Source organism: Struthio camelus, chromosome Z (assembly GCF_040807025.1).
Source record: "Struthio camelus isolate bStrCam1 chromosome Z, bStrCam1.hap1, whole genome shotgun sequence".
Taxonomy (NCBI): domain Eukaryota; kingdom Metazoa; phylum Chordata; class Aves; order Struthioniformes; family Struthionidae; genus Struthio; species Struthio camelus.
The window spans coordinates 73,345,569-73,372,997 of record NC_090982.1 but is presented as its reverse complement, the minus strand read 5'-3'; the positions used below and the strand labels follow the sequence as shown (position 1 = coordinate 73,372,997).

The following is a 27,429-nucleotide window of genomic DNA, read 5'->3' as shown; positions in this document are numbered from 1 at the left end:
ACAGGCCCCACTCCTCTGACACAGCTCTTCAAACTTTGCCTCTTTGCTGTGCCACTCCTCCCCTACCAAAATATAAAGTACTCTTCAGATAGCACAGTATTCACACTTGCAGAGCACCCATTTGGATTATAGGACTACTTTAGTTTTGTTTGATTCAAATAAACAAAAAGTACTCCCAAGGCTTCTGCATATTCTGCCAATTATTTAAAATTACAAAGCTAAAAATATATCAAAATCAGATCACTGGCACATAAACACCTTTCTGTACTGCAATTTGCCCATTTCTCTTCAAAGATAAATTAATTATGTGGGATCTGTAAAACAATTGCCATATTTTGACATGTTTTTCCAGCGTTACTATACAAAAATATAGCAGGTGTGTCAGTAACTGTGGTCTAGTTACTTATGATAAGCTGGAAAAACTTTAAGGAGACAGTTTACATGAATGAAGGTACTAGGAGAAGATTTTTCTTCTCTATCCTCATCCCCTTCTAAAAAAGAAAAAGAATCTTTTCCCATCAAGAAAATAAAGATAGATAGATTCTTCCTTTCTCATAATCTCAACCTTGAAAGCTGTTAAAAACCCAACACAGGTAACAGAGGCTTCTCACAGATTCTTTTACATTGTGTAGAATGATACTGCAGTAATACCTTACAATGAAAAGAGCAGCTGGGAAGTTTAACAAAATGATGAGATAAAATGTCAAATAAAGCAAACAAAGCTGGACTTGCTGAGGCTATTCATTCCACCTCCTCCCAGCAAGCACGCTTTTCTTTCCTTATCCGCAAGGTCACAGTGATCTGTGAAGAAAGACTGAGAATGTTCACTCCAAGGAAGAGTGAAGTTGAATTCTGAAAGCCATCTATAAATACTCTGATAATGCAAAAAGAGAGGCAATAACCTGTCCCCCATGTATCTGATGGGCAGTAAAAGAAGCAATTATTTTAAACTTCAGGAGCACAGATTAGGAAATATGGGGCATATGAGGAAAACTGCCAAATATTTGGGAAAACTTTCCAACAGTAAGGACAGTTTAAGGTCTGAAATTAACTGTGTCAAAGGCGTCATCAGAAGTCTTTAAAAATAGGTTAAACAAACATCTGTCAGGAATGACACATTATTAACCATGCTTTGTCCTGTCTCCTATGATTCTCTCACTTCTCTGCTATTAAATTGCAAAAACCCAAGACACTTTTTTACCATTGAAAATTATGAGAAAGGGTGATAATCAGAGAAGCAGATTTATTCAGTAGCAGTTTTAGGAGCCAGCAGTTCACCTGGTACAAATTAATGCAGTGCAGAATGTATGAGCTGCCTGGTACTTCCATCAGAATAAATTCAGACTTCGGACAAAGTTCCTTTCAAAATGCCAGCAAAGAGCACAGTACTAGACGTGCAAGCTACAAAGTCTTGTCATAAATCAAAGCTGGCTAAGACACAAATACAAAGGAGTAGAAATAAATGGTCTGTTTTCTTTACTGGAAATGGTAAGTTGATCATTATAAGTTAAATTTGTTTGTTTGTTTGTTTTTAATGTAACTGAAACAAAACTGGAAAGAAGGGTGAGTATTAGGCAAGAAAAAACTGCAGGTGCTTCAAAGTTAATTAGGGTGGTCAAGTCCGGACAGGATTGTGAGAAGTTTACAAGAGAAACCTAAGTAATCACCAAAATGGCAAATGAAACTCAATGTTATTACATACAGAATAACTAACATCGGACAGAAAAGAAAAAAGAAAGAGGATACTTTCATCATCCTAAATTAACCGTGTGAACCTGGGAGAAGAGTCTGGTATCACTGTAGAAAACTCATTAAAGACCTCAGCTCAGTGCTGAGCTGTGGTAAAAAAGCAGACATGATGTTTTTAAGGATAAGAAATAGGATGGTGAATAATACAGAAAGTATTGTAATGCCATGATATAAATCAGTGGTGGAGCCTCTTCTGGAATGCTGTACGTGCTTCTGATTACCCCGTCTCAAAAAAGACATTGCAGAACTAGGCAGGATTCTGACAAAAGCAATGCAAATGATCAAAAGGCTAGAAAGCCTCATGTGCAGTAATCAGAAGGAATGAAAAAAATTACTTAACTTCTGCAAGGAACAGATCATCAACGACAAGTGTGCACTAAAATGAAGTATGAAAAAAGCAAATAAATGTTTTCCATTTCCCTGCCTCACAAGAACAAGGTCATAAGTTGACATGAAAACATTACAAATATAAAAATTAGAAAAAGAAACACTTCATCTAATACATAATTAATCTGTATAAAACACTGTCACAAATGCCATTGAAGCCAAGTACTTACAGCCATTCATTCCCTGCTTAAATATTATGATATAGTTTAAAAAAATTAAAAGAAATAGTGATAGGAAATTTGGAAGGACCAGCGAACCTACTAGGGATATGGAGCAAACCAAATCTAGGAGGTAGATTATCCACTGCTTTACCAGTAGTTTCTTGCACTTCCTCAGCTACCCGGTGATGGCCAGAGTTGACAGCAGCGTACTGACCTAGACCAACCACAAAACTGCTCTTCCTCTGACCATGTCCCTGTTTTTGTGAGTGAAAGAAGTTGTGTGCATTGTGCACTGGCAAGACTCCTTGGAATCACAGTAAAGAGAGAAGCTACTAGGAAATGGAACATCACCACTGTAAAGAAACAGTGAAAAACAGTTTATAAGGGATTACAAAAATCCCCTTATCAAAGCTGAAATTATGAGTAACAGGAATGCTAAATGCTTCCAGCTGCTGATCATGGAAGGTAAGGGGATGCCCTGGACAAAAATATAAAAACTAGGTTATCAGGAAAAAAGGTAGGTCTACCAAGGCAGAGATCTGAATAAGCAATTGGCAAAGGTTAAGTTTAGGTAAGAAAACCCATTTGAGACCTCTCTCAGTATTATGGAACCTTTTCAAAAGGGGACTTTTGAAAAAGTAATAAATTATGCTTTGTTTAAAAGGGAATATATCTGCATTATAGCAAAGGTGTGCTGGCACAGGCCCCAGAAAGGATACACTTGAGCTTTAAAGTTGAGTGAAACGTGTAAACAGGCAGGAACTGGAAGGACCTCAGTCCAGAAAGCTACTCTAAGAATGATTGTAGTTTGAGGCTCCACAAAGGCATTTAGGAAACTAACTTACATTTCAGTGTACGTATCTGAAAGACTGAAAGAGTTCTAGGCACCACTATATTCTATAATGTCAGAATGAAATAGATATAACTCTCATCTTCCACAGTGAGCAATCTGAGATTTAAACAAGTCCGAAGGGAGATTTTCAAGGACACTAAGTGGAGTTAGATGTTTAGCTCCCACTGATTGTCAGTATAAATTGCGTGATTTTCAGTATAAATTGGTAACTGCCATTGTGCCTTTGTAAATCTCCTCTTGATGGGACCAAGGCTCCTTGGCTATGTATGTTACATATATTAGCAAATTAAATACGGCCAGAACAAATTTCTGACGCTGAGGCCAAGTGGCAAAGAACTGACTGGATCTCTACTAGTAAACTCACCTTAGTTTGCAAAAAACAGAGAGGGCACATCTGAACTGCCTCCTGGAATGGTTGTCAGCCAGGGCTGACTCCCATATATTGCCCAGGAATTGTTTGGGAGAGCAGCAGCTGGCCTGGACCAGCAGTCCTGACAAGGTAGTAGTAGAGACAACTGAGTTTAGTGCCTGGGTGCATCCCCTAGTACTACTTGTTAGCACAGAGTAAGTTTCAGACCCTTACCTCTCATTACTAGCATCCGGCCTACCTTTTACTCAACTTTTGTTGGTATTTTTGTTTTTACATCAGAGAGAAGATCAAATTAAATACAATTTTTTTTTAAATTCCTGTCGTTACAAGAGCCCCAAGTGGACAGACATTTTTTCCATCTTGCAGAAAACCTTATTTCCCTTCTGATGCACTTAGTAGGTCACACAAAATGAAAGGCCTGTGACATTCAGGTGATGTCAGAGCCAGCACATGCCAAAGATGTAAAAGCCATATATGGACAAGGAGGCAGACTGCCACCCTCTACTGCACAAGGACTTATGACAACATCATACTGCAGGATTTGCATGACTAAAACTAGGCAAAAATATTCTCCCGAAAGAAAGGCAAGGCAGTCTATAAGCAGTAAAGCAAGGCAGTCTATAAGCAGTAGCCAGAGGCAACTCCAGATGTGTCAATTCAGCTGTGTAAAGAATGTGCCAGTCTCACTGCTGGAATAGTTTCCCCACTTAATATACTGCACTAGTCATTAAAAATGAGGGGGAGTAACATGAAAGGGTGAGGCATATGGCATGCAGTGTGTTACCACAGCATAGCAAATATTCCAGATAATACTGTGCATTATAAAATCCATTTACACTTTCACTGCTGACAAGTGCAGCTGCTGCCAATTAACCTGTCTCTCCATCTCACCTTACTGTTTCAAGGTAACTTCCTAACCCTAATGAATCAATGTGAAATTTGCCATAAAAGTTAGTAGGAACAAGATTTAGTTCTCAGTCCTTCAGGATTCCGCAAGTGTTTACATTCTCCTAATTCAGATACGAATAATTACTACGTATTTTAAAACATACTAGTTGTTTGAGCAAATTAATGTCCTCTTTTTTTTTTTTATTAGTTTGGGACAGTAAAGTCTGGAAAATGTTCCACCATGCAGATTATTATCAGATCCAAACAAGCAAGACAGGTATTTAACAGGCACAGCTTATGTTTAGGAGAACACCTCACCTCTGTCTCCAGACCTCCTCTGAGCTTCATGTGAGTGGACCCCCAGTGAAATGAACAAAGTAGGGCATAAGCAACATCAGCCAACACAGAGTTACTGGAAGTCTGTGAGGTACTAGTTTAAATCTGACACCACGGGTGAAAGATTTGCTCAGTGCAACGACAAGCGCGTTGTGATGGTTAAGGGCATAATCCTGCTCCACAAACATCAGCGCAAACTTGTTCGTCTACATCTGTTGTCACAAGATTTGACCCTGGATTACCAGAGAAGTCCTACTGCTTTCTTTAAAAGAAAACGGAAAATATTTTTAATTCATAAATCATAAAATTGGTGGTCTAAAGGATTCACACAGGAAAGTCCCAAAACCATATGAAAATGATACTGTTCCTTTCCAGAGGGACTGTAAAGTTTGCTCTTCCATATACGGATTGTTTATGCTGGTGATTCATTACTATTGATATCCAGGAGCTACATGTACAATTTAAAGTATTCCAAAGCAACAATAGATCACCTTGGTCCTTTACACAAGAAAGTAGGTCTTAGCTCACCCAGACAAAACGGAGAGAGATTAGCAGAAACGTGCTTCTGTTTTGAGGCCGATTGAATGAATATTGTGTTATGCAAGCAAAGGATCTGGGTACATGAACTCTAAAGAAATTGCCAATACTACACAAACAGAATTCCTGACATGCACAGGTGAGCACAACATGAAGTTGCACAGAATTAATTTTAACTTAAATAATATACCTCTCAGTCTGGGACAGCTTAGTTTTGCCAGGAAAGAATGTTAAAATACTCTCTTTGAACAAATTCCAACCTATCTGACTATTTCAGAGCCCATCTGTACAACAGTCCTCAGACTGAATAGCTCCATTGATGGCAATGGTACTATCCATGCTCTGTGGTACTACTCACTACAGGGAATGGTATGGCTCAGTTTGGTCTGCACTTTTTATTATGTTTAACCATAAACCTTACTCATAGAAATACAATTGCATGAGCTTTAACTTCTTAAACAGAAAATAAAAGTGCCTATTGTATTGCAGTTACTATGTAAAAGGTAACAGGAAATGTACCCACTCAAAGGTGACTTTCAATGACTCCACACATTTTCATATTTTAAGAGATATTTTTAATTAATTTCCTGTGTGAGCTTCTGCTATTTTGGGAATCTGCTAAGTGCTGATACTCAAAATCAATTTGCCTTGTGGGTAAAAAGCTGCTGTTTTTTTTTTTTTAACAGTCCATAGGTCCTAGAAACATTCTTTGAGCAGGACTGAATTTCCTCTTCTTATGTCATAATATAGCCTTGTATAGGCAAAACAAATTCTGAGTCCACCTTTTTGGCTATCATGAATTAAAAATATATATATTTAGTTGGTACTTTGTTCTGTGCAAGTTCTGAGTAAAGCTCTGAAAAAATCTTAGTCTAATGAATTAATTAGTTTGGTGACTCTGTAAATGGCTTTCCATTTCCACAATCACAGTCCCGTCAGCACAGGACCAAATTCAACTACGTTTGCAGGAAGCTTGACACAAAGACTGTTTGGGGGGGGGGGGGGCGGGGGGAGAGGTTGGTGAGAGAGCAGATCTGAGGGTATAATGCACTTTATAAAATGCAGAATTATAGACACTCTGTGATCTAATGCTCCACTGTATAAATGAAGGTAGGAGGAAGGATGGAAGAGAAAGTCAAATATAGCTCTACAGCATCAACCTAGCAGAACACACAAGTATGTGCTAATCAAGATAATGAGCAACTCTAGTGACACGAGGGATGCAAACACCAGCTGTGTTTGTTGAATCAAGGCCTAGAAATGTAGATTGCCATTTGTTTTGTTCACAAGAAACATTTCCTATAAAAGCAAAATGGAACAAACAGCAAACTCATCTGAGTCAAGTGCAAAGTTTGTATACCTGATGTTCGTACAGGCTTTATCTGGCAATCTTAATTCCACAGGAGTTCTCCAAAATGAAACACTAATGAAACTATGCTAATGAAAAACATTCATCCAAATAAATGAGAGCATCAAAACACACCGATATTACTTATATTAGACTAACTCCTCCTTTACTGCATACATCAAACTCTTTAGAAAGAGGAGACTCACTCTCAATCCAAGCCATTAAATAAATTAAAAAATTAAAGCAACACAACTGTCAAGTGAAACAATAATTTTCTAGTCACAACACTTAGCCCAAAAATAGCACATTCCAAATTAAAAAAAAAAACAGCCCTTCTACTTACAAGCATATTCAATGATTTGTAAAACCTTAGGTACCTCAGTGACTGCTAATAATGTCACCAGCCACAAAAGGCATTTACCAAGTATATGAGATTTATGACCAATATCCTAATCATCACTAAGCCTATCAAAGGCAACCAAGGAAATTAATCACATAATTTAAGCTGGAGGTGACTGTCAACAGTTTATTTCTAAAATAAACAAATACATAGATTTCTTCTATGTAGCATTTTCCATATTTATCATGTGCTAGAATGGTTTATAAACAAGAGAAGTATACATCAAGAATGTTGCTATACAGCTTAAAGAGGATGAAATATATCGTTGGAATGAGACCCAGAGCCAGACTAAACTGTTATCTTTATGTTCCACTTAAGCCTTGTGCTGATACCCAGTAAAATTCATTCATAAGAAGAATTTTAAGTTGTTTTTGTTCTAAGAGGGACTTCGGTTCCAAGAGGATGCTGATGTTGAAATCTTCGTCCCACTACAATGACCAGTTGCAGTTGCTGTTGACTTCAGTAGGACTAGGCTTTCATATAAATCTTTTTGAAAAGTATTTTTAATTGATATCAGAAAGATAGCACAGATAAAGGCTGCTAATAAATCACAGAAACGAGAATTTCAATAACCTAGACTTTGAAAATGTACCTGTAGCCTCATGATTGTAACACAGCAAGAAAACATCCTCCGAATTACTTTTTTTTTGCATTTTGAGATGAAAATATCAGTTACTTCAAATGATTACCTTGTATTTTAATGACCACGTACACAAATTTCATAAAGAACAGTGGTATGACTTGTGATTTAATGAACTTACTTACTTTGAAGGCATAAAATAAAGCAGATAGGTAATGGGCTATCAAAGAAAACAGCTAAAAAAATTTCAAAGCAGCAGATTTTGCTATCCTTTCTCCTACAGAACAGCCTCGCACATGTTTTAATCCAGTTTGAATCAATGCTACTTCACATGCAGTTCAACCTAAATGGCAATGGCAAACTGACCCAAAGAATTTACACCAGTTGATACTGAACAAGATGAACAAGAATTCAGTTCTTGTAGATAAGCTGCTGAACTCGTGCTTTCACAGGGCCAGCATAACTCTGTGAAGAGTTTGAACAAGAAAGATTTGAATCAGCATTACTATATGCAGGACAGACATTAAGGATGTTGTCTTTTGATATTGAGATAATGTTTTGGCGAGATGTGTTTAATAACACAGGACACTGAAAACAAAAACTAAGAACAAATTGTCCCATCGTGTCTTGGCACGATCTAAACTGTATCATATCATTACAATTATTTTAACTTCACAAAGTCATTTTCCATTATTTCATTTTATTACCCACTGCTTCGTCTCTTTGTTCTTTAGTATGGTGAAAATTGGAAGCTATAGTAGCTGTCTTCAGGTCAAAAGTATGCTTCTTTAAGCCTCTTTCTTTCTTGAGTATGTTTCTCCAAAATGAGCAGTTGAAAACAAGAGCCAAAGCACACAGAAAATTTACCTCAATGGTAAAAAAACATCTGAGCAGAAGATGTGCCCACAGAAAAAGTTCCCCATTCTATTCCTTTATTGTTCTTTGGAATAGGCTTGCAAGTTAAAATTGAAACTCAATCCCACTTGTTGACTAATGAATAATATCTTTATAGTTCTCACAGTATAAAAAAGCCAGGTTCTCTTATAAGGCAATATTGTATAAAGTGCTGTTTTATTCACAGTGACTGAGGCACTGTCATCTTTCTAAGATGAATAAGAAAGAAGCAGAGCTGGGATTTTTTCCATTTAAAAAAAGGTTGATGTTTACAAACCCTTCTTGGAAAAATACTTACGTTATAGAAAAATAATCCCCCAACTTTTCGTTCTCTTTTCTTCACATATCTTGCAGGTTTGTAAAGGCTGCTGAGGAAAAGCTGGATTACAAAGAATACCCAGCTGGGAAATGAAACCAAGGTCAGCAGGAAAACAACGATATACATGTACACAAAGAGGCTGAAGGAAAAAGAGGAGCTATAGATGAGAAATAAATGAAGCAGAGACTTACTAAAAAAAAAGAAAAACTGAGACATCTAACTAGTTTAGATGACACAGAAAATACTTAACTAACATTGTGTAATGTTTTCCCCATTAAACCCAAAGACTGTAATACTGAATGCACTGGATTCAACTTTTAAAAAGTTGAAAACTTACTCTGACACAATTTTTCTAGCTGTTCATTTCATGATGCTCTCATTCACATGGGTAGCGGTTTGTAGGATCAAACCCATTCTCCACAGTTTCCTTGGAAGGAAACCTAAAATATAATAAAATTATAATTTATTTTGTTCAACATGAATTTTTAAAAAATAAAACAATTTACGTAAACATTGAAATGAATTTAGTAAACTTCCATAAATATAGCGCTTTCAGATGATTCCAAGATTAGTCTTGCAACTAAATGAAATCTAAGGGGTTACTTTTTAGAATAAGGTAGCAAGCAACAAGTGCTATTCATCAGCAGGTAGGAGAGTAAAAATAGATTCATATTTCACTCAAGTTTGACTGTATTCCTTATGACTGTAGCCACACGGTTGCAGTGTTTGTTGTGTGAATAGTATCTTTCCAGCCAACAGAGGATGACAGAATGACTGTCTAACTGACTATAAAATAAAAACACTGAAACTGACCCTTCATAAAGAACTTCCAAATGTAGGATAAGACCCCCCCAACCAAGCAGAGAATAAATACATTTTTTGTGTATTCTTCTTTTTTAACAACTGCTTCTTCATATAACAACATTAAATTTAGAAAATGTCATGGAAATTGATTTTCCAACTAATGTTGTCTTCTTACAGTTACTCATTAAACCAGGTCCTCCCTTACATAATAATATAGATTAAAACACAGAATGTGTGAGCAGGATTCATCACACTTGATTTTACCATTTAAGAATAAAGCATATTGTCCCAGTAAGTTATCAAGTTTCCCTCTGTGGTCAGCAGAGAGAAACAGGTACCCTCAGAAGACAATTCTACATGCTTTCACACAAGGTGTCCATAACACTTGAAGTGCACTGATGTGCAGGTTGTTGCTGAAATGAACTATCCTGTCTTCTCTCATCTACCCATTGCTGACACTGCTGAGAGCTACAGCCTCTCTTGTGCTGACAGGGTAGTCATTCAATGAGCCAGATTAAGGAACAGATTGAGGTGAAAATTAGCCCAAAGAACTCCAAACAACTCTCTTCCAACAACATGAAACTCCATACAGTTCACCAAACACCTACAAAAAAACTTGTACATAAAGAAAAATAGCCTGCATCTTGCTTAATTTAAAATCTGTAGCCTACAACAGGAAGCACTTCCAGAGTAACCTCCTGATTAACCTAGAGGTAATGTAGACGACAATATAAAATCAGGCACCTGCCTTTTAGACATCTAAACCTGGATAAGGTGAAACATATTTCAATGTTGATAGTTTCCCTGTAGAGCGTGGTTATGAGATTTTTTCCCTGGTGCTTGTGGAGCAAATTTTTTCTTGGCATTCAGCTGCTCATGCAAAACTTCTTTCCAGTAAAGACGCAAACCACAAAACAAACCTGTAAAAATAAGATTGTTTTGTCCTTGTCTTTATTCCATCAGTGCAGTCAGCTAACTTCAACTTTAAAATTTCAGAAATTAAACAACATCTGCTTTACATGCAATTGAATTCCACCTCAGAAAGTTTTCCAGTAACAATTTAAGAAGTCTTATGTTTGTTCTGCAGAATTGATAGTTATAGAATCTGGGAGCTTCAGAAAAAAACAAGTAAGGATTACTGTATGGAATTTCTAAATCTCTGATGAATTTTTCCATGATTTTTTGGGGTGAAACTTTATTATTTGTATTTGTATTATTATTAGATCATAAAGTTGAAAACCCTGAAGGCTGTTCCTACAGGATTTATAATCACCATAAGACAATCTCTATGGATTAGAATATTCTTAGTAAATAACTTCATGTTATTTGGAACAAACAAAAACAGTATACATCAGAAAACACTGAAAAAAAAGCTGGTACATAATTGTTTGCAATTCCTACACTACATCTTTTGAGATTTGATATTCCAGGTAATGTAATAAAGACTATGCAATACTCAGCTGTGAGCCTCAGCTCTCCCTCTTCTCGTCTCTCCTGCTGAGATGAGTCCAACATTCTGTGCTTAAAATGACAGTCCCACCTTAGTCAATTTGTTTGCTTTTACTTCTGCTCTGAGATGTTGTCCATTGTCCTAACCACAGACAAGCTACCTGCTCATCTGCTAACTATGCTTGATTTTAAAAGAAATACTTTGTCCAAGAAATGTGATTACTGAGAGTTGAGAATTGTACGTTCTTCAGGTCTGCTAGAGTACCTACCTCATGCCTTTAATTCATGTCAGAAATTAACTCATGGCACAAAAAATCTTAGCAAGATATCCTTTTTTATGTGTTCAAATCTCATTCGGGAAGGTTTAACTTTGTAAAAAAACATACCACTACTGTTTTTAAAACAAAGACTGCATTGCTACTGTAAACAGTGTATGCATAGGAAATGTTTATATTAGCAAGTAGTGCAGCAACAGGAGCAGATTTATATTTGCAAACCTGGGAAAGGAAGAACAAGCAAAAAGCACTACTTATTTTTCCCATTTTACAGGGGCAGGAGAATGGAGATCCAGACCAACAGAGATACCAGCACTGAGGTCATCAGACAAACCTAAGAGGAGTCAGTGTTCATAGGAGCCTTTGAGAAATGAAGCCATGTCACCAAAAAGACAAACAAACAAATAAAGGAAGGCATTTCTCAGAAGTACAAGGAAAGAGGAACTAGTGGGAGGACCTGCGATTACCAGGGAAATAGTGACATGAGTATTCCAGTGACTCAACAAAGAAACGTGGAAATGCCGGATTTAACAACAGGGGAACATTCTTGGAAAGCAAAACTGCGGAAGACATATCAAATACATCTCTCTCTTCCATTGCATCACTGAAAGGCTACACAGAAAAGAAGTAATGAATGCTTCTTCAGTCTGTTATCCTGAGATAAAGATCATAAAAATTATCATTACTACAGACCCCTACTGCATAGACCAACAAGTACAGATCTGCAAAGATCTGCATGGAGCCATTAATTGGGTGAAAATCCCACACTGGTCCCTGTTCTACAGTAAAAACGCTATGAGGACAATGGTCTGCCTTTATAAAGCTGATTGCTTTAGCCATCAGTGGAAATCAATTACACAAAAGTTTCTGAAATGTAGATTTCAGCAGTACACCACAGTACATGCCTGAGGATGGAAATCCTTTGTTACATTTGTCTAAAGATGTGAGTTGACTTTTAGCAAAAAGAAAATATCCAGTCATCAAAACATAATATGAGGACCAAGCTGAAGAACAAGTAAACAGCAAGGGTATGGGCATATACTCACACTGAGAGTATACCTTCTACTAGGGGCTGAGCTCCCTTCCTAAAAACTAGCCGCAGTTTAATGTCTTTCAGTGTGCTTTTTAAAACAAGTTCATTGAGGCTTAAAGCTGGCAAAAACTTACAAAGGTTAGTAGCCCTGAGGAAAAAACCTTTGCAAGTAATCTGCTGAGTCTATCACATCTACTGGAAATAGAGCTGTTCAAGTGTTCATTTCCCTAAACTGTTCATCTGCTGTCTGTCTAAATCTCTAGTGCAATATTCGAGGCTTCCAGTTACTGTAACAGCAATTTTACTTTCAGAAGGCTTTCCCTTCCTCTTAAAGACTGAAATTTGTTTTGCAATTCAGTTCATTTTATTTATAAATATTTAATTTTCATTTGCCTCCTTAAAATTTGTTCTGAGTGGATAGTAACATAAATTTATTATGAAGTGTATTTATCTTTCTTTACCTCATTAATGCTCAAGAGTTCTGTTGCCTCAATTAAGCATATTGCTAAACAAACTTCTGGAGGCTGAATTCAAGCACATAGAAGAAACAAAGCATACATTCAGGATGCAGTTTTTCTTTTATACCCCTCTGAGAGCATCCTCAAAGTCCCCTGGAGTTCCAGAAATGGCACTAGGGCCAGGGACCCGAAGACAGGAGATACAGTCTGGAGTGTTTTTAACTTCCCAGTTCCCTATATGAATTACCTTAACGGTCTTTCCACAAATAACCTGAAGTGGCAGTTCCAAGGGTTATAAACACACATCCAAAATGAGAAAAAGGATGAAGAAATGTTAAAATAAAAAAACAAGAAAATCTGAGTCAAGGCTCGTAGTGTTTTTTAGCTAATATCATTTTATATTAGGTTTGCTCACTGTTCAGATCACAGCCGTAAGAGAGTCAATTAAACAAATGAGAGGGTTTGCATCAAATGAGGCTACTTGAAAAAGAAAGAATCTGTGACTTACAAATTAACGAGGCTGTAGGAATATACTGGAAAAAGTACAAACTGATACTGCAAAATTAAAAATAATAGGAAGTAAAGGATGAAATGAAGACTACATAACAAGTTTTAAAGGCCAAAAAAAATGAAATGCGTAACATACGGCTTGTCACACAGAAATAATAGAACCTTTAGCTCATCTATGCATTGCACCATGACAATGGCTGATCATATTTTCAACATACATTCAACTAAATCAACCACACTTACATATTCTGATAGGCTAAACATACTGAAAACGCTGGCCAGGAACAGCACAGCACGATTTCAATCTGCTGTGACTTAGATCCAGTAAAACAAATTCATACTAAAAGAAGGTCACAGATAATGGAAGTTTATTTGTCACTTTAAAGCGTTCATGATGCAACTAGCTGGCTATCAAACACTCTGCGATCTCTTCCCTGTTAGGGGGGAATTAGATAGAAGATAGTAACTGGGCAATTCCAAGCATACCTATATATTTTTTTTCGCCCAAGATCAGCATCACAACTACTTTACTTTGTATCAGTAAGGTCACAAAGGGAATCAAATTGTGTCATTATTGCTAAATAATTTGGGAGCTGGAGAGTAAAAGAATTTAGAAACTGTTAATGCAGTTTCAAATGATGATATCAGAAATCGCTGCAATGCTAAACACCCTGAGGGCATAACTGAGGACTCTGGTCTAAACGAAAAACATACATTATACTTATTCTTGTTGGCTCAATGCAACACAGAAAAGAAAATGAAATAAACTGAAAAGATTTAATAAAAGTATTACAAGAATAACTGCTTCTTCCTCTGTCTCTGCACAGATAAAAGGGACAGATAGTGAGTCCTAGAGCTGACTGAAAATATATTACACTCTTAAATCAATAGGACAGATATAGTCAAAACTACCTCTACTGACACTCTTGAAATGTCATAATGATCCCTTTTCTTTAAAATGGATGATATTAATATCTATGTGTACTTCCGATACAACTAGAATTTTGAAAAGTTCATGTTGGTCTACCGCAATAAAACCTGCAGTTCTTCATATCACTAAAATACTTACTAATATGCCACACTTATATTTCAGACATAAAATCAAGTTTCTGCTTACCACTATAGCTAACTTTAGATTGGGTCCTGTAGTTTATAAAAGATTGGGTAGTGCTCTAACACACTCTCCTCCTATTTCCAGACAAAACAGAGTGCTTAGAACTGGCAGTAAGGTACTACAATAACAACAGATGCACTTTTTCAAAATATGGCTCACTACATATGCCTCCCGGCTTTTGAGCTTCCTGAATAGGAACTGCTCCAAAAATTGATGCCTACAACATCAGCTTTCATATTAACAATTTCTAGATGCTATTCAGTTAGCAGAGCTTTGTGACAGTGAAAGCAAATTACCACAACCAGTTTAGTCTTCTTGACTCTTTCTGGGTTCTACTAAAAAATGTGGTTTGCACAGAAGTGTTAACCTTAACACCCAGTACAATTTTTAAGACTGACGTCATGTCTATATGCTTAATACAACACAATTAAAATCATATCATATTATAGCTTGAAAATATAATGCAGTATCATCACAGTTTCTTATAAATCAGTAGTAAAACTGAAACAAAGTATATCATTATCTTGATGGTCTTTGCTACTATTAAAAAATAAAGCAAAGTCCCATCATCTGCATAGCTCCCAAACTTTGGAAGAGTTCAGATCACTGATAAAAGTGTGACTGGTAGGGATCATTTCTACCATTTAAATCTGTAAATTTGTATAAAATATGAGATGAATCATTAATCTCTCAGAAGATGACTACCCAGTAAAACATTCAACAAAAACTAGGATAAGAATTCAGATAAATAGATGGATCAGTTCCTGTAGCAAAGAAACACTGAACTATGTTCTTTCTATTACTGCTGTCATATGTTAGTCAAGTAGGTTGATGTGATATCAGACAGCACTCCAATAAGGAAGTGATGAAAGCTAAAAACAACTTACAGAAGCTGCTGGTAAGATGATTAGCCTTGAACAGATACATGAAAATAGTATCTTTTAAGAAGTAATTTTAAGCACCTTAAATGGATGGAATCTAGCAAAAGGGAATTGAGAGATTCTTGCAAGACTAGGTGGCAATATATATGGAAATGGGAAGCCATGAAAATAGGAAAGAGACGGAAAGAGGAAGGTTTGAGAGATGCATACAATACAAAAAGGTCAAAGCAGTGATAGCACCACAAGAGATTAAATAAATCTTTAATAATGCCTTACATTTTCAGCCTTGGTATGCATTATTAGATCTATGTAAGTATACAGGTAGGATTTAGATGCTTGACTTGGTGCCCAAGTTCCAAAAAGAGATACTCAGCATCATCACTAACTAACACTGAATATCAGCACGCTCAGCTCTTATTGCTCAAGATAGCTGACATTTCCAGAACCATCTTAATCACTTTCACTTCTGTCATGTCTATATGTTCCACATTCCTCCACTTCCCTCAACTGTGATACCCTTGTAAAGGACCTCCTCAGAAAACCAGGCTGATGATAGACAGCAAGACTAATGACAAGCATTTCCTGGAGCTAGGGCTAAAACTCATGTCTCTCTACTCACAGGTGTGTGAGCTAATCCGTAAACTGATCTTCTTTTGCGGTCCCAATTAATATTTAATTATTCCATGCAAAGCAAAACACCTTCAAAAGGAGACACTGCAACCATCCCACCTCAGAGTATTTTATAGCCAGGATGCTTTCCTGGAAGATGGGAGACGCTGATTAGAGCTCCCTCAGGCAGAGGAAGGAACCGAACACAAGTCTCTTGCTTTTTAACTGCTGAGCTAGTGCATAGCGTAGGGAGTGGCAGGCAAAGAGCAGAAGAACAGTAGGAGTATTTGAACAATAAAGACTGTATGGCTAATTTTGGGAAAGAGATGCTTAGTTGGAGACTATGGTATCCCAGTCCCAGACAGCGATACTACTTAAGGCACTGCCCTGTCTTAGTAGTTTTCAAAGTCTATCCCAAGCAGCTCTCCAGGCAGCTTGTTAGGATTTGCCATATAACTCACCCTTTTATACGGGCTAAGCAACTAAAGTGAATAACGTTAATTCACCAACACCTAGCACCTAGCAACTAAGCAAAGCTTAAAGCTGCAACACCTATGCTTTTCTTTGTGAATATGGTGCCAGTTAAGAGTTAGAGAAGGGATCCAGGAGTGAGGGGTCTTTGCCAGAGCGGGGAAATACACTGATGACTTTGCTGGGAGCACAAATCTGGGGAGACACCAGGCAATAAAGTTAAAAACTCAGCAGTCCAAACTGACAGCACTTATAATCCAAAAGAAAGTCACAAGAAAACAGCAAGAAGAAAGCCTTCTGGATGCACAAACAGCGAAGCATCAGAGGAAAGGAAGCGCACCTACAAAAAAAGTCTTTTCCAATTCTACTTGTGGTTTTCTCTTCCCTTGTTTCCATTCTTACTATAAAAGCTTCCACAATTTTTAGGCCACACCAGCTGTCTTCTTGAAAGCTACTGTCTTTTCACAGCCTTACAGATAATAGCCCTTCTCTCATCACACTAATGAAATTAATATGATTAACCATTAATCATTAAAATAAAACATTGTATGTGAATCTCTCTCCCTGAACACATAAGAAATTGTTTTAGACTATCTGTAACTCAGATTGTAACTTCTCTAATTAGCGACACTGGATTAGGTGCTCAATTGCGATATGAACTGGCACACTTCCAAGTATTCGATTTATATCACATAGGTATCTTGCTTATCTAATTAATATGCACCAGAACATTACGCAGGAATGCTTTCCACGTGGCATACGTGTCCATGAACTGAGCAATACATCACGTACGTTCCTTCCAGACCTGAGCTGTCAGAGGCAGTGTCCCACAACACCGCTATATTTGCCCCTGTTCAGTTAGGTTGGCTGAAGCACTACTGCAATAAGAATATGGTAGATATACATGCAGGAAGAAATTACTAATGAGATGGCATAAACTTTTGAGATGTCCATAGGCTATTACCATCCAACAAGAAATACTGCTCCTTCGCATTGTTTTCCTTCTTCTTTCTTGTCAGCATGTCTCAAAGGATCTCCCACAGCACAGAAGTCCTTGGTACAAAACCTAATGCACCCTGAGCTAGTATTTTTCTGAGAACTGCCTGACCATTTTCAGGATTAGACAATGCATGTCATGCACCTGAAAGTCAGCTTAACTAACAAAGGATGGGAAACATAGGGAAACTTCAGTTGCCATACTATAACAAATAGTCCTAATGGGTGGTACTCCTTCATATGACACAGTGGCAGCTTCAGTCTTCTTCCTTTCTTCCTCCTCAGACCAGATGAGGGCCACAGCCACTCCGCATCCTAACTACATCCTCAAGTTCTTAAATAATTCTTCCAATTGAAGCAAAATAAAAATTAAAAAAAACCCACACATAACAAAAAACACCAGTGCAGCACTGCAGAGAGAGCACTTATTTTTTTCCTGCTACATAACCAGGAAAGAATCACCTTGAGCCTGTTCAGACCTCAGCAACCAACATTTCCAAAATTAATATTGGGCTCAGTAGCACTGCGCAAGATATCACAAGCCTGTGTGATCACAGGTAATTACTCAAACTGAGTGTGATTTGAGATTTTATCATAATACCAAAACTGTTACAGCTACATAAAGTAGTTGTAGTAATTGAATATTTAGTCAAGAATATAGAGAGTATCTAAAATGTTTCATCTGAAACATGCACAACATGCAAAATCCAGTTACAATTTAGCAATATACATACTAAAATTATATAGAAAAGAACAGTGACAATGTCAAGGTACATAAACCAAGGTTTATCTTGTGAGGAGTTAGATTCCTGTTGACATGTGGAAGTTCAGGCTGTTGCAATCAAAAGGCGTGTTTGCAAGTCTAACATTTATAATTACACAAACATTCCCCCACCCTTATGTCAAACAGACTGAATGCCTTTCCGACATTGAGAGGCTTTCCAGCTGGTGAAGAAAACAGCATCAGGAATTCAATTGGTACAATATTTCAAATTATTATCTAACTACTTGTCTAAAGAGAATGGAGTTCATTTTTTGTTCCAATCTGCTATTCTACTGCAGCTAGATATTATAATGATGGATATGACATATACATACCAGACAAATAAACGAGGTCGCACTTATAAGCAGCTCAAAAAATATTACTAAATTAATAAATACATTTAACTAACCTTAATGGTTAATTGGTAATCATAGAATGCAGTGGTTCACAGTTTACTTATGGCTATTTAAATACATTAATCACTAACACATACGTTCCCCATCTGTGACATGCCTACAGCAGACAAAGCTATTTCCACTTTGGAAGGCAATACAGTCAACTGAGATTGCAACGGACTGACAGATTACAACTCTAGCACTACCTCTTCATGTGACTTTGGAAAAGCTGCCTCTGGTTCCTCCACCCACCTTTGCCTGTTTCGTGTTTAGATAACAGTAATTTTGGAGAAATGTTCAGCCCTGGAATCATCTCATATAAATACAATACCTAACCAAAGTGCCTGAACTCAGAGATTAGTTTTATAAGCTTCTTGTATAATCAGCAGAGAACATGACACAAGTCTTGTTTTAGTGATCCATATAACAGCTTTTTATATTCCTTTGATCATGTGGAATATGCATCAAAAAATGGAATCTAAGCAATTGGTTATACCAATTTGCCCCAAAAAATAGCTCCAAAATAAAGAAGGTAGATCCACTATTCATTCCTGATATATTATGTTTATTTTTCCAATAAACAGAAAACAATAATGTGTGATTTCTGAATGTAGATTCAAAACTGGAAAGGAGGGGAAGGCTAGAACACAGAAGGATACAAGTAGACTTGACTGACAGATCAGGTGACTCAGATACAATATTTTGAAAAGAGAACAAATTCCCAAATGCCACAGAGAAAACTCTGAGTGATATTAATGCCATGAAAGTATGTTCACAGATGTTGGATACTAACCACAGGCATAGGTTTCTTAAAGGGTTTTTTTCCAGAGTAAATTATATAGAAGTTCAAAATTAAAATATGCAGCGCAGTACTGATCATACTTGATTCCTGAGTAAGTCAGATGAATTACAAGAAAATGTTAAATCTTGGTTGTTGTTATATTACTACTCAGTTAAGTGGCTGATCAATGGCTGGGCTGAAATTTTCATGTGCCAGCTGCAAGCTCCACAGAAGCTGGTGATGTGAAGTGCTGAACCACGGCTAGTTTTCTTTGCGGGGCTCGCTATCAAAATTCCCAGCAGGTCAAACCATTCTCTCTAGAAATCAGGTAAAAAAGCTAATATCCATGAGGAGCTGTATAGGGCTGCAGTGTTGTCTGAATGGGAACAAATTCTGACTAACAGAGTTTCATCTAACAGTGGCAACAGAACAGCTGCAGATCCACATAATTCCTTCTGATGTCCTTTCAAAGATTTGGTGGTCTCTGCCCTCCTCAGTGCTCCCACAACAGGAGAGCTTCTGCTGCACTTCAGGACTGACAGCCACAAAAGCTTACGGAGAGGACTGTTCCGTGATGGCTGCTTTAAAATAAAATACCAAGTCAGAGCAGAACTCACAGAGTATCCCCGCAGCCACCACCCACTACCAGTATATTAGAGAGCAGATGAAGGTGTGTACTATGACTAAAATCCACAGACACACATACTGCTCAGCAACAGCTGCTGTAGCAGTGGGTACACTGGCTGAACTAAGGGTGGTACAGATGCTTAAGGTCCACCGTTAGCAGGACCCCTCCCAGCTCTGCACCAGGTGTTAAGTGGTGTGTGCCTCACTACCACAGTTAAGATATCTCTGCCCTAGAGTAAAGGGCTCAGAACAGAAGTCATTGCATCAGTCCAGATCACAAAATATTTTTAAGCATCTAAAAACAAGCTGAATACTCTTTGACCAGAGTGATTCTATGTAGTCAGAATAAAAAAGTTTGAAGCTGCATCTACTTTACTAGCTGCTAAATGAAAGTCAGGTAGCTCTTAAGCACCAGGCTGGTAACAAAACTGTTCTTTGCGTAAGAAGAAAAATGCAGTAATTCTTACATGGCAAATGAAGTGTTTGGTAGCAGAACAGAAATAGGACTACTGTTGAACTTGACTTTTTCCAGTTTCAGCCTAAAAACATGCTGAAGTCTAATAATGTCTATGCATTTGTTAATCTGATGAGGTCAATCTCTTGAAGTTAATTTTTATTGCCTTATCTCCAAATAAAAGCAAATGGGAATCATCAAGTCACCTTTCCTGATCATTCCTTCAACACACCTAGCTTCCTAGAGGATAAACTACCCTCTACTGGAATAACAGAGAACTTACAGGCAAGAAAACATTTCCTTTACAGCAACTTCATACAGTCCTTCCATAAAAGCTTTCAGTTTTAAGTATAGTTTGCCTTTTGCTGCAGGCTTTCTAAAGCTGGGTTCATTCCATGGATTTTCAGCCACTCTTCGCTTAGTGAAAGATAACTGACTCACCTAATACATGAGTCATTCCCACAAAATTAGCCATTCTTAAATGAGCATACATAGATTTTTTTTCTAACAACCAAGCATGCCTGCTGATTTACAGATAGTATCTAGTAGCTTGTTGGTTTGTATTTATTTTTCTTGGTCCTGAATAACGGCAAGCATTTATAAGAACGAAAAAGATTTCCCCAAAGAGCCGAGCCTCAGCAGTTCTTAGAATTATTCCACCAGGCAATGAAAAAGCCTGGTGGAATAATGGCACCACTAATAGTTAACTCATCTTGACAGCTAGAACTGCTTTCACAGCCCAGCCCCGTAGTGGGCAGGATGGTACAAGAAGAAACTTCTATTAAACTTCAGCTGATTGTAACTCACATCAAGCCTCAAACCACATGCCCAAGCCAGCCTCTGTGCTGTGTAGGTAGCATGCTATAAAGGATAAACTCTGTACATGCTATAAAGGATTCTGTCCTCTTTCCAAAGATGGTCCAGACACCTTCACAGAAGAAAACAGACTTCAGCTTAGAATTACTGACAGCCTCCTTGGAGAATTCTTCACCAGTATAGAAACAGAGAACAAAACCTGCTCAATAGGTAGTAGCTTTTCCAGAGAAATGTAGGCTTATTTTACAAGGAGACGTTGAATAAAACTAAGCCAAGTATGACAACAAAGAAAGGAATGTTACCAAATCGTATTAAGAGCTGAGCCACTTCCATGAAGGCTAACCTGGTCGCAAAAATCCCAGATCGACTGATTTAATCACAGGTGCATTTGGTACACTGCTTTTAACAGTTGATAAAAGTTTCAACTTTCAAATGGAAGTAAATAGATTCAGTTCTTTCTTTCAAGCTATAGAATCTGTTTAATACATTTGTGGGTCCAATTATCACACCTCAAGGGAAAAAAAAAACAACAGAGGAAAGTCTGACACTTTATTGAAATTTCTGGCACGCAGGTATCATCACAGTATTACAGAGAGTAGCCCTGGAAACCGTTTTCAAATTTCTCACCAAAAATATGCAGAACAACTAGTCACCAGTAGGACCTGCCAGATAACTACTTCCTGTGCAATGCAGAATTGATTCTGCTTCCACCACAGACATGAATTACCATACCATTTAACAGTGAAATTAAACCCCTCCCCACTCAACTGCAGAAAAATAAATCAATATCAAAATTTCCAACTGCTAATATTTACAAAGTACATTCTGAATTCCCTGCAAAACCAATCCAGCATATATTTTTAAAAGATATTCATTCACTTCGATGAAGCTGTGACAGTTTGTGCCAAAAGGAATTTATTCCATAACAATTTTGTCCCTATAGGGACTTACCTGCCTATTTGTAATCCATTTGTAATTCAGTTATCATTGAAATAGCTGGAATTACTTTAATGGCTCTGATATTAAGAAAATATGTTGAAAGGTAATTACTAGCACTCTTTTATGAACTCCCCTTTTATGCTATTGGTCTCTGAAAGCCAAGTAAGAACTGCCAATCTTAAAAAATCAGAAGCTTTAAAATATAGCTATAAGCAACAGTTGAAGAAGAAGCTAATTTAATCTCTATCGCTCCAAAGAAATGGCTTGAAAAATCATTTCAAAGTATTTTTAACTGTTAATGGTAGCAGATACGGTTATCTGCTAAAATAGAACTATGTACTGCTACAATGACAAATGCCAATTATAGAGAAAAACTTAGTCATTCAGGGTAACATAAAGACTAACAGTATCATTTGAATAGAAAAAAAATCCTGAAGCAGCTGCAGTAGCTGCATATACTGTGTACATATACTATGTAGTCAACATATACTGTGACTGTGCAGTACAATGATAGAGCTGGTGGTTTTTTGCGCTACAGTGTCCTACTACAGTATGCAGGTGCCCTGCATGCTAGTGCACCATCAGATGCGCTTGCAGCTCTCTTCGAGGGAGCCATGCAGTGAGAGCACAGCAGCAGGGGCAGATCTCCCAGCACAGCTGGGAGATACCCATCCCTCACCAGAGAATTCCCCTGCTCAGGGAAATCCCCTATTCATCAAGCTGTTTCATCAGGTATGAAGGAAATGTACCAGAAGTACTAGTAATAATACTAATCATACTACCACTAACCAGAATTCTTGAAATAAGTTTACTAAGGTTACTGTGTGTGATGGTTTTGTATGAAAATCAGTGATAGAAAAATATGACAAGCTTTAAAATACAAAAAGTTTTATCTACTTAAAATGCTGTTTGCATTACAGAATTTCCCACATCCCTTTAAACATGTTTTCAGGTTATGCCTTGTGTGTTTTTCTTTCCTTTTGATTAACTGAAGAAAGATTATTATGTAACATTTGGTTCAGTTTACTCCCATTGTCTATTAATAATGATTTTATTTTAGCATACAAAACAGACATAGTTTAGTAATACTCATGTTAATGTTTCTTTTTTCCTGAAAAACTTTATTTGCCAAAGGCATGATAACAGAACTAAAATTGCTTACAAAAGAAACAAGAAAGGTTTCCCATAACCAAATTTCCCACCTTAGGAGGAAGGTTCACAAACTGTTGAGTAATTCAAAAATATTACTGAACCTCCAGTGTTTAATGGGAGTTTATCATGCAAAACATTTTTCAGATCTGCAACGTGTTAAGAGCTCAGGCCACAGTTTTCAAAACTGGCTGCATATCCACTGATAGGTTTCTACAGCCTGATTTCAAAGATGCTGAAAATATACCTTCTCTGGAAATGGAGCTCATAGGAGCACCTCCAGAAAAGAAGCTATCAATTTAGATACCTACATGGCCATTTTGTTGCCAATATTACAAATGGTTATACACAATAGGCATAGCTTGTTTATATTCCAGCAGCCTCTGTGCAACGCTAAGGTCTCAGAACCGTAAGTTGGCTAAAGGAGCTTTTGAAAGAGTTACCCTGTGGCAGCTGAGACATGCTGAATAATTATGAGCCTCTTACAACAGGAAAAAAAAAAGTGAAGTATGTTATTTTAAACCTCTTTCACTGAGCTAGAACCACAATTAGTTATACAACTCAACTAATCAAGCCATAGTAGTTCACTCACGTATGCAGGGATAAATCTTCTGACAATTTAACAGCATTAGAATCAGAGAGTTTACTCTGATACAAATAAAAGATGGTCCTAACCATTTTCATCAAATCTGGTACTTCTGCTTCAGCCATAGGATATTACAATATATATTTGGCTTGATTTAAAGACCATAAATGATAAAGAAATCAAAAACATTTCTAAATAAACTGCTCTACTGGTTAATAAGCCTCATATTTAAAAAAATCTTCTATCTTATGTGGTAGTCAAGTAATTTTGTGTCCAATTAACCACCTAAGCATGTTTAAATTACTAATACTATTTTTTCATGTAGTATTTTTAATGAACTTTTTTTTTCCATAAATTATTTTTGTTTAACTCCAAAGCTTTTCCTTTTTCTTCATGATATTTTGACTTGTCATTTAAGTGGTTTTCACAGACAGTTCTTCTGTGGTTACTCAGTGCTACAGTGACTGACATAACTGCTATGACAACATGACTAGCTACTCATGTTGCAAGTGGAATTTCTTCAGTTTTTCAGTTCCACTTTAAGTCTCTTCTTTCCTCTGAAGACTAAGTCTTGTGCAGTTATGATTTTCATCTTGGCTAGGAGTTCCACATGTCAAAACCATTAGTTCAAAGGGAAACTCCTAAAACTTAGTAAATTCTTGTAAAAACTCTAAAAATGGATATAGAAAAATCAAATGCAACCCATTCCAGTTCTGTGACTGCTTTCTATTATGTTCTCTAATTAAAGAACACTATTTCAATAAACTAATTTTAATATTCTTGCATTCAAAACTACGCTTCTGTTGTTTCTTCATTGATTTATCTTGCTTCCTTGCATTTTCAATTAGTTCTTTAGATATATCCACTGTAAACAAAAATAGCATTCACTCTTTCCCACATACACACACATGTATACATACCCACATGAAGACCTGAGCAGTCTCTACTTCAACAGATTGAGGCTTTTCAAGACAAACACCCTGCTGAGAGATGGTCAAAATACCACAAGATTGGATCTGTGGATAAGCAAAAAGTGAAAAAAGTAGCAGCACAGAAACACAAATCATTTCCTCTGCCCTTAGTCATTACAAATCTTTGCATTGCTTAGAGGGCAACAAAGCAATTATTTTCCTGTACTAGCAATTACTGCTGCACCTGTTTTACTTTAATCCCACATTATTGCCTCTCTCTAATATCAGCACACCAAAGTCTCAGTACATGAAACAAGGATCATTGAGAAAACATGTATAATTACAGAGCCTGAATTTAGTGCTGTGTACCTGGGACAACTTTCCTGGAACACCTGGGCCTATGCTAACAAGGAAACAGAGAAAAGTATTTAAAAGATAAGAAAAAACAATCTGTGTACTGCGCTTTCTTTTGAAAGTATTTTGAACTGCTTATAATTTGCTTCTGACAATTAGCCAACCTAATTAGGCAACCTGTACTCCTACACGTTACTATGTATTCTCCTATGCTTATGACAGAATGATTTTTCAGTATTGTTAAAGCTAAAGAGCTGTCCTACCAGCAAAACATTAAAAAATTAATTTTATTTCCTCTGACCACCACTGCTATAACTTCTTTATTCTTATGCAATGTGTTATTTCAAATATAACTATTTATATCTAAGATTGATTTTTTCAAAGTAGTAAGATGACAACACTGAAAAGCTAAATGATCAAATTATAAAAAATGCTTTCTCTTTTCTCCATGTTTGTTCATATAGCATTAAAAATGAAATAATTCATTCTCTATCACATATTTTGCTCTGTCAATATGTCACAACATTACCCAGAAACAAATTGAAATATTTTAAATACTAATAAGCCCATGGATATTACCGCCAGGTTGCTTTTTTTTTTTTTTTAGGGGGAAGAAGATAGTAAGATCTGAAAGAGATCAGACTTTTATATGAATTTGACAATTTGTTGCTATGACAAAGAAAAGGTTTTTGTAAGGGCATAAATTACATGCTTCAGGGCACATGTTTTGTATCCTTCTTTGTAGCAACTCATGTCATCTAATGTAAAAGAAAGGACATTAATTAGACCAGCCAGACCCAGGTGTCTGATCCAGTGCAACAGTCCTAAGATTTTTTGTTCCTGATCTGACAATAGCAGAAGAGAAAAATACTAATGATTAGTGCTAACAGGAATACCAAGGTAAGGGCCTGCTGCTGTGGCACGTTTTTGTTTTATTCTGTTTTGCTTTTTGTGGACATTTCTGCACTAGGGACTCTACGCTCATGGCTACTTGCATGAAAGCCAGCACACGTGCACCAGATAAAAATAATTTTTGTCCCTCCATCAGCCCAGCTGAAAATTGAACTATAATCATTATGCTTCACCAGTAATACCCTAGTATCATCCTATTACCAATTCGCTACGTGATCTTTTTCATGGTCAAGCGAAAACAAGTTCTTGAAACAAATACACAAACACTTCCCTCATGCATAAGCACTCTTCCTGTGTTTAGTAACCCAAGTCATAGAGCACTCCAGCCAGATGTAAGCCATACACAGATGCCATGCTCTGAGGTAGGCAGATCTGCAGCAGCAAGAGACAGCAAGCGTGCCTCTCTGACGCAAGAGTGTTTGCTGTCGGCCTGTCTGTCTTGTGGTATCCCCTCCCTGTACTTGCACTTATCTTTCTGAGAAACTGCCCAGCTGTGCTGCTGCTTGGGAATAAGCAACTCGTGAAACAGATTTCACGTTTCAGACCCTTCCTCCCACGGGGGAGCGGAGGGGCCACCCGCTCCCCTCCTGACACGACTCCGCAGCCTCACACCTTTCCCCCTGCGTGCTGGACCACGGCCCTGCCAAGAAACACGCCAAGCGGGCTGCCAGCTCTCCAGTAAGCAGACCTCTGGAGAGAGCCGGCCCGAGCAGCGATGCCCTTTAGGGGAAGGTGCGAGCGGGGCCCGAGCAGCGATGCCCTTTAGGGGAAGGTGCGAGCGGGGCCCGAGCAGCGATGCCCTTTAGGGGAAGGTGCGAGCGGGGCCCTCGCCCCCACCAGCTACAGCCGCCGAAGGGCGCCGGCCACCCCGGCACACGAGGCCCCCTCACACCCGCCGCGTAACGGCCGGCAACGGCCGCCTGCCCCTCCCCCGCCCCTGCCTCGCCGCGGGCCGCGGAGCCCGCGCCCGGCAGCGCGCAACCTGCCGCCCCGCGGCGCGGCCGCCCTCCTCGGCGCGGCCAATGGGGCGCGAGGGCGGGGAGGAGCGGCGGGCAGCTGCCCTCGCTGCCTCCGCCCTCCGCGGCGAAACTCGGCGGGAGCGCCGCGGGGAGCGAGACGGCGCCCGCGCCCGCGCCCGCACCGCACCGCTCCGCGCCTGCCGGCGGGAGGGCATGAGCGGCGGCCACCGCGCTCTGCCAGCCGCCGCGGCCAGGCTGTCCGCGCCGCCCCCGGGGGCGCCTCCAGCGCCGCGCTGAGCGCTGCCCGCCTCGGGGGTCGCTGCCAGAGGCGGCGGAGGCCGGGCGGGGCGGGCCGGCCGCG

The 27,429-nt window shown here is 38.2% G+C and overlaps 1 long non-coding RNA gene across 2 annotated transcripts in view; it reads right to left on the bottom strand.

Moving 5' to 3' along the window:
- The window catches only part of LOC138064446 (uncharacterized), a 127,683-nt gene extending 102,455 nt beyond the window's left edge, over positions 1–25,228 (bottom strand). Inside the window, exons 1-2 of one of the 2 annotated variants that reach the window (XR_011137688.1) lie at positions 24,853–25,228; positions 9,160–9,262 (exon numbers count right to left, since the gene is read on the bottom strand). This is a non-coding gene — a long non-coding RNA (uncharacterized lncRNA). The remainder of the gene's footprint in view (positions 1–9,159; positions 9,263–24,852) is intronic. The other variant, XR_011137689.1, reaches the window with a different exon arrangement.
- Between the last annotated feature and the right edge of the window lie 2,201 nt (positions 25,229–27,429).